The sequence below is a fragment of the Lampris incognitus genome, chromosome 20 (assembly GCF_029633865.1).
Source record: "Lampris incognitus isolate fLamInc1 chromosome 20, fLamInc1.hap2, whole genome shotgun sequence".
NCBI classification, from domain to species: Eukaryota; Metazoa; Chordata; class Actinopteri; order Lampriformes; family Lampridae; genus Lampris; species Lampris incognitus.
Genome location: NC_079230.1, coordinates 17,580,189 through 17,588,853, shown reverse-complemented (window position 1 = coordinate 17,588,853; position 8,665 = coordinate 17,580,189).

The following is an 8,665-nucleotide window of genomic DNA, read 5'->3' as shown; positions in this document are numbered from 1 at the left end:
CACAAGATAATATGCCAATGAAAATGCATGGCCATGTATCATCATTAAACTTAGATTGAGACTACATTTAGTTGATACTACATGAAATGTAGTGCAGTTTTCCAGGCCTGATATTAAACTGTAACTTGAAGACACACCCTGACCTGATGGCGCTAGACAGGACTGGATTGAGGACAAAGTCCTCTCAAATGAGGTCAGGTCACTGATTTTATTACAGCATAAATAATAAAATCACACAAGGTGTGATTGGTGTTGAGCGTCTGCTTGACACCAGGATTGAATTGAAACAAACATATTCCCCATTAAGCAAGTCCAATTACCTAAAAAGTAAGTTCAATCTTCCAATGTAATTAATGACAGGATAAACAAAATAGTAATAAAAAAAGTAGATTTTATTTTTTTCAAATGTGCTAAAACATCCCTAAGGCAGTCAGCACATGTAGCAGTTGTTTTGTCCCTAATCCAAAAGAGCAAATCACTTTCCTTTTTGAATAGTCAATAATTGTGGATGTGCGCCGACTCCTTTCACAATAACTTCACATACATCCAAAAAGGAAAGGAAAAAAATGCGAAAAAGAAAGAGAAAAAAAAAACCTCTCAAAAAGTTTGGCGTTTTCTGAGATATTTTTAGACATTTGTATTTTTATCCATATTTACATCTGGACAGGGACTGGTGTTGTATCAATGTGTGTGTGTGTGTGTGTGTGTGTGTGTGTGTGTGTGTGCAACCACAATAAAGATGCTGTTTTGAAATAACAAGGTCAAGTTCAGCTTTATTATCATGTGTATTGGAATACAATGAAGTCTTCACAGTCTGTGTGGTGTATTGGATCGAGGAGAAGTCACAACAGTCTGTACACAGATGGATGTTTGATGGTTTGCACACATACACATAAGAGTGAAAAAAGTTATTACAAAATAGAGACTGTGCTTTGTTGTCTGAAAATAGTCATTTAAAAGCCAGTTAAGCAATTGAACAGTGTGGATATTGTGGGTCTACTATAGAATTTACACTTAGTAATCGCTATGACGTGCGGTCAGGGTACGCAGGGTAGGTAGTGCCTACCCTGTGCATACTCTGTGATAATTTAATCAAAATAACCACACAAGAAATTCACAACATATCAAAATCTCACTCTAGTTCCAAGTATGCTGTGTTCTAACGTATTTTTACGTCCTTGTCCTTTTTTTTAGTCCTTAAACTTCTAAGAGCAAAACGCCGTATAGCGCGCAAGCTGCGCTCTTTGCTCAATCATTTCCGCATTCTACCTAATACTGCTTGTGTGTTTCCGGTCTATCGATGGCGCTGTTTTACACCCGTTCTTTGCAGGAGCTCCCAAAGCTCAAAGTAACAGATGTCCACAGAATTTGCCAGCAAACAACACCAACCAGCAAATTGGACAAGGGCTTTAGTTTGTATGCTGCATTCTACATTCACAATTACGAAGGTAAGAAAACAAATATTAATGAGTGAGTAACTAGCTAGCTAATGGTAACGAATGTCAAATACTAGGCTAGCTAAGCTAACGTTTGCCTTTGCTGTAGCTACTAACATTAACAAACTGCTACACGGACGTGCCTGTGTGACCACTTCATTCATCTTGGCAGCTGATTTGGCTCTTGAGACCCGGACCATTTTATAAATGGAAGGCTCAATCAAAAACCAAAACGCCATCAGGTGGTCATAGCTTGCAGATCTATTCACAAAAGACACATCAGACCATTAACTAACACTCAATAAAATCATGTACAGTCACCAAAGTCATGTTAATTGTAACAAGTATCCTGTCATCTCGTATGTTACCCAAATCAACATTCGGATAGGGTGTTTGTATGTATAGACTATTTTAACCACCATCGTTAAATATATAGAAAAATTGTCAGCGGTCACACAGTATAACTCGTGGATGGAGCACAGGGTTCCCAAAGACAAAAGTAAACAAATATTAGGCTACACTGACGACAGGATTTTTATAATTTAATTTATGACTAATGTTAACGGTTGATGTCAAACAGTTAGCTAACGTTAGAATAACAGTTACATGCAACTTGGACCTAAAGTTACCTGGTATAGAATCGGATGTCGGCGTCGGAGCTTGAAAACCGCTGTACCCCAAACTCTCGCTGGACACGCAACTCCTGCAGTTCCTTCCCCAGTCTTCAATTTCTTTGTCTTTGTCTTCTACAGATGACAAGGACCTGTCCAGTGCAGACGGTTCAGGGACAGAGCAGTAGTCGTGATCCCTTGTGCTATCGTGTTGCTCATCAGCAGGGACTGGATCAACGGGCCGTTTTGCTCTCCCACACTGCGCCGTAGTGTCTCAACAGTATAGCCATTCCATTCAAAGAGCGTCGGTACAGCACCTTTACCTTCTTCGACCATCAAGGGCTGTTGGCTCTATGAGCTGATCAGTGCAGAAGTGTCTGCTACAGAACTTAGTGTGAGAGGCGATGGTGAAATGATCCCAGCGTATGTTTACCAGCCACTGTCTTCTCAGGTCAGGATGGATTGGAAAGCCATGGAAACTTAGTATGCCGTTAAACTTGGAGCTAGCGGGACACAGCAATGCTCAGAGTATTTATTTGTTGTTTTTGAAAATGTTCGGTCTTGAACTTTTTTCTAGGTAGACTCATGATGATGAGCAAACTGTCATGCTAGCTAGTGTAGCTGAGCTAAAGGGTCAGACCCGTTAGCTAGGGGCTAACGTGTCTTATTAGTAGTTTACAGATTAGTCGAGCGGTTAGTGTTGTCGCCTTGTGGTGCAGTACACCCGTATCGAATCTTGCACCGGGCAAGAAAATAACCGGTTACATTGGTGGCAGCGGTGGGATCCGGAAGTGTGCAGATCCTCAGAAGTCTCTTCGGAGAGCGGGAAGAACAAAGCGCGAGGGCGCGCTTCCGGGAGAGGGTGACGACTGTAAACTACTAATGAGACACGTTAGCCCCTAGCTAACGGGTCTGACCCTTTAGTCGAGCGGTTAGTGATGTCGCCTTGTGGTGCAGTACACCTTGTATCGAATCCCGCACCGAGCAAGAAAATAACCGGTTACACTAGCTAGCTAGCTCGGCGCCAGCGCGCTGTAAACAAAGGGAGCGGAAACGTACAAGCAGTACTATTTCGAAGCGGAACTACGCCACATAGCCTAGTGCATGTAGCGCATTTGAAAGGGTAGGCTCGCCTTTTCACACTGGCCAAAAACCCCCGCTAATGCTCGCCTTTGGACAATGTAAAAAGGCGGATGTAGCGGTTTATTTTTTTTTTTACCAGCGTGAAAGCAAATGAAGGAGTGTGCGCATGCGTATTGGCATTGCGTAGTTTAAGGCGAAATCCACGGACGAGGGCACCGTTTATGGTCGGGCGTCGTCTCCATAACAACGATGGTTTAGGATTATGGGTAGTGTAGAGCCTTCCGTTCCGCTATCCAAAACCGGGTGGTAAAGCGTCTATGTAACACCGCGGTCGGGTTAATGTCGGAGTGTATCGCCGCGGATGGGTTTACATTGAAGAAAGCGTCGATGTTTTACGATTTGGGAATGAGAACAGGCTGCATAGGCGTAGCAATACACAGATTAACTGGATGAATTCAGTGGATGGGGTCTCCATAGAGGTTACACCTGTGCAGAGGAAACATAGAGGTGGGGCGAGGCTGAGGCTGCTCATCTATAGCCGTAAAGCGTTGACAAGTCAACCGTACCAACGAACAAAGCCCCCGAGTCAGTTAAGTTTCGTTTTCCTGGAAAGTACCCTGAGATTTCCCAGAAATGAAATTGAAACTAGTGGCAGGTTGGTGGAGAGCAAAGTGCAGTGTCGCGCTGAACCAGCAGCAGGTAAGATCTCTGTCCTCATTTGTAGACGATGCCTCTGAAAACTACGTTTCTCTATGATTTAAAGAATGCAGATAAGGCATAACCCAAATAAATGCAACAAATATATAAATAAATAATGCAATGAAGCTGTCAAAATGCTCCAAAACAGGTTGATCATATTAACGGAACGGAAACTGGTGTCAGCTGACAATTGTAGATAGCGGTCGATAAAATAAAAATGATCATCTTAAAAAGCTTCAGTCAGAATTAAAACGTGTCTGGAGGATTTTCGTCCTCATCGAGTATTCCGCCGTGTCTTGTCTTTTGCCGATCACGTGTCACAAAAGTGTACATTTCCTCACTTCGGAGGTCGTGCAGGAAACACCACATGATTCAACCATAGGTACGTAGGAAGGACGGTGTGCTGTTGGCTTTCAGCGCACATGTCATGGTGGCTGGGCGGGGTCACTTAGTGGTCCGTGCCCGTTGTCTTATAAGCCATCTAGAATGAACACGGCGGAGAAATAGTTAGTAAACTTGCCTGAAATTATAAAGGATGGTGAGAGCAACAATTTTTATAGCAGCTTAAAATGGCTCCTTTCTTAGGTTACATTATATACAAGGTACATACAATTGCAATGATCCAATTGTTTAAAATTGAAGAATTCAAACTTTTTGTTTGTAAATGTCAAGAGAAGAAGTTTGTTTCCATCTATGTGAAGAGGGAACGACCATCCCTGAACCGAGGGGAGGGGGGCTAAGAGTTCATCTGTCAATATTTTCCAATGCTGTGATTGCAACTATTCCCCGGTCCTCTGTGAATAGTACTTACGGTCATTGTAACTCTTATCAGTTTGCATATGAAACCGATCGTTATGCCACTGTATTGTTTATAAGGGTGGGGATACCTGCAATCAGTTGAGACTGAAGAAGTCACTTAGATGAGCGATGAAACGTTTCTCTCAATAAACGTTGTGTCCAGATGAACTGGTACAACTTTCTGTGATATCCTTACCTGGATTATTGAACATGCATAAAGACAAGTTTATGTTTTGTATCCTCTCCACAGGTTTGTTATTCTCCCTAAATGGGGAAATTATGTGAAAAACCTGGCACTGAACCAAGACTGTAGGGTGTGGACATTTCAGAACAATGGACACCTCAGATGAAGAGGTACAAGCAACATCTCAAAACACTCAATAATTAAGTCTATGTAGATTCATTTATGCCATCCATGTAGTAAAATATCAAGGAGGGATTTAAATCTATTCACAAGATGTTAGTTCTCAGTTTGAAGACGTTTCTCCATTCATCCAGATAGCTTCTTCAGTTCTGACACAAGGTGGCGTAGCCTCACTATGTATCTCCGTGGTGCTGTGGGGCAGAGGCGGAGGAGTGACCACAGCCAGGGTCACTTCTTTGGCTCAGATTAGGGAAATTGGAGATGGCCCGGGTGAGTGATGTCACATTCAGAATGCACGTTCACAAAAAGCATGCTCTGAATGGCCGTCCCCACTCACGTCCTCTTTCAAAAAGAGGTGTGGCACCACCATTAGGATGCTACCACACCCTGCATCAGAACTAAAGAAGCCATCCGGATGAATGGAGAAACGTCTTCAAACTGAGAACTAACGTCTCGTGAATAGATTTAAACCTCACCTGGATACTCAATAATTATTAGTTATTATTCCTTTTCAGACAGGCAGAATCTGTACTATTGTAAGTGATGCCAAATGAATATGACATATTTTAAATGAATAGCTAAGCACAATTTACACTGATTTAGTTTAATCCGATATGCCCTTGTGTTCTTTCCCTGAAGGAATTCTATGATGCAAATAATGCTTCATGTAACGTCGACCCTGTAGAGGAAGAGAACAGATCTCCAGCGTCACAGCAAGACTCCCTGCACTCGCAGTGTCACCAGACACATACAGGGGAAGGTCAGCCAAAATCACAAATGTTATTCAGTGTGTATTTAAAATGAATCAATGAATGAAGTCTGCACAACTGCCATGGGAATGTATATTCAAAAGGGACACATTTCAAACATGTTTTTTTCTTTTTTTTCTTCTTTTTTTGTAAAAACAGAAATTCCTTCTCCGCGAGAAATACAAGTTCTGTATTTAGGTAGTGACTCTGTTTCTCTTGGCTGGGCCCCGGCTGAAAATGACGTTAGTTGTGGATATCACCTGACCTACACCTGCAAAACGCACACAGAGGATGTGCACATCGACAATTGTTGCACCGTTGATGTAAAAGGATTGTATCCTGGCACTAACTACATTTTCAACATCTCAAGGGTTGCAGAAAATGGACAGTGTAGCAAAGCAACCTCTGTATCTGTCTGCACTGGTAAATTATTCTAAATTATTTTTCATGAGGTTTTTTATTTTGTTCTGTTACAACAATGTCTACCTTTCCCATTTGGTGCTGATTGCATGCCTTCCCGTCCCGAAAGAGTGAGCTCTCTTGCTGAGGTTTCTCCTACCCTTTTCCTGGAAAAAGTCTTTTGCACAGCTCTTCCTTTTCTGAAACAAGGATCTAAGGGTAGAAGTAGTTCTCAATTTTCATCCTTTGTATTCACTTGTTGAATAATGGAGAGTGAGATACTTAAGGGTTTTTGGAGTGGGTAACGTGACTAAGTCAGTGCCACCAACTTGTCTTTTAGTGAGTGCGGTGGATTTGCTGTATGAATATAAAACCCTATGAGACTACAACTATGATTCACAGCTGTACAAATAAACTTGACACAAACTATTCTAAAATGCAGCTATGCCTATTGGGCAGGGGATCTGAATTTCCAGTTTTGATTTAAATCCTTTCATTTTATTGTTCACAGGGCCCATCCCTCCAGAAAGGGTAGACATTTCTCAGGTTTCTATCGATTCAGTGTCTTTGAGTTGGGACACACCAGCTGGTGAAGTGTGGGGTTACAGGGTGAGTTGTTCCTGTGATGGGAAGACTGTCCAAGAGTCGACAACACAGTCAACCAGCCATACCTTCTCCAGCCTGACACCAGGAGTGAAGTATTGCTTCCATCTTTCCACAAAGCTGAAAAACAGAATCTTGAGCAAGTCTGTTGTTACCTCTGCACATACAGGTAAGTTAATTACATAATGCTAGCAAATGATAACGAAACAGGCCAGTGGTTATTTTAATATGTTACAGTCTAACCAGCTTAAGTTGATCCCACTAGGGGACGGAAAAAATAGTCAACCTAATGGGTCTTCAAGTTAACAGGTTGTTGAAAGGTTTTGGTTGTTGCTACTCATAGGGCTGGGCCAGGTAGGTAGTTTGTTAGATACTCAATGTGCGCCGGCTGCACTTCTGTAGTTAAAAAATTACAACTGTTTTCACTTTGAATTTCAAAATCAAATAACTCAACATCATTTAATTATGGTTTGTTAAATTCAATTTACTGTTATATTTTGAAAATGAAAAATGTGTGACTTGTGACATTATGACCTAATAACCATTTCTTATTGCCAAGCATGCTTTACATGTAGGTTACTTATTCTAATCTATCAGGTTTTTTTGTTTTTTGTTTACTGCATGGAACTATTTGAACGTTTTCAGAAAATTGCAAGCAGAAAAAGGGCACAAGAGTAGTAGCAGATGCCATGAATAGCTTTAAGTCATCAGCTTAAAAGTGCCACCAGCCATCATTTTAAGTGTCTTGCTTGGAAACCAATTAAAAATAAAATACCCCTCCGGAAATATTTTAAAGTTTAAAAATACTCTGAGATGAATAATATATTGTTTAACATGGTTTCCCCACATAAAAAGTAAAAAAAAAAAAAAACCAACGGAAAAGGGCCTGGAAGAACATCTACTCTTTCTCTCTCATTGATAAATTCAGGATACATGAATATTCAAATGTCACAGGCCTCGCGCCCCGCCCACCACTGCTGCTTGCTCTTGGTTGACAGGTGAAAGAGCAGTGCAAATCAAGATGGCTAGCATTAGAGCAAACATCGGAGAGATTCAGCCATACATGTTTGAGCCTCTGCACCAAAATTGGTGACTAGCATATACGTATATCATAATGGTAAGTGTAGTTATCATCTTTTGTTGGTTTATGTCGTTTGTTAGGTTGTAACAGGCAGTGGCTAACACATCATAATCATCATCGGCAGTCACTTAAAGCAAGTATGACTGTCCTGTCTATTTGGGTTGTCTATTTGTGGGTCTTCAGATGGCTGTAGAGGCTGATCTGTGACCCACATACTTTGGTGCAGTGCGGACGGGGGAAAGTGGTGGTGGTTGAGCCTTTTTCTCTCTCCTTGCGGTGCTGTCACTTTTTCTCTGCAACACAGTAGAGTTCCATTTCATGATGTGCAGCTCCTTCCTGCACGGAGCGCCTAGCCAGTGCAATGTTTCCCCAGTCGCTCGATGTGATGTTGAATTTCTTCAGACTGGTCTTGATATTATCCTTGAAAGGTTTCTTTTGCCTGCCGGGAGCTCGCTGATCTTCCTTTAGCTGGGAATACAGGATCTGTTTGGGGAGACGTTTGTCGGACATGCAGATGACATGGACCATTGGAGTTGGTGCTGCATTATCGTGGTGGTGATGCTAGTCATGTTGGTTTCTTCCAGAATGCTGATGTTGATGTGTCTGTCCTTCCAGCTGATCCTCAAGATCATTCATAAGGATCTTTGGTGATGTTGTTCCTGGGCTCTCAGTTGCCCGCTGTAGGTGGTCCATGACTCTGCTCCATACAGCAGGGTGGGGAGGACAAAAGCTCTGCAGACCAGGAGTTTTGTTTGGGCCTTTAGGTCTCGATCTTCGAAGACTCTTTTCCTGAGTCTGGCATAAGTGCCACTGGCACATTTCAGGTGATGGTTGACCTCAGA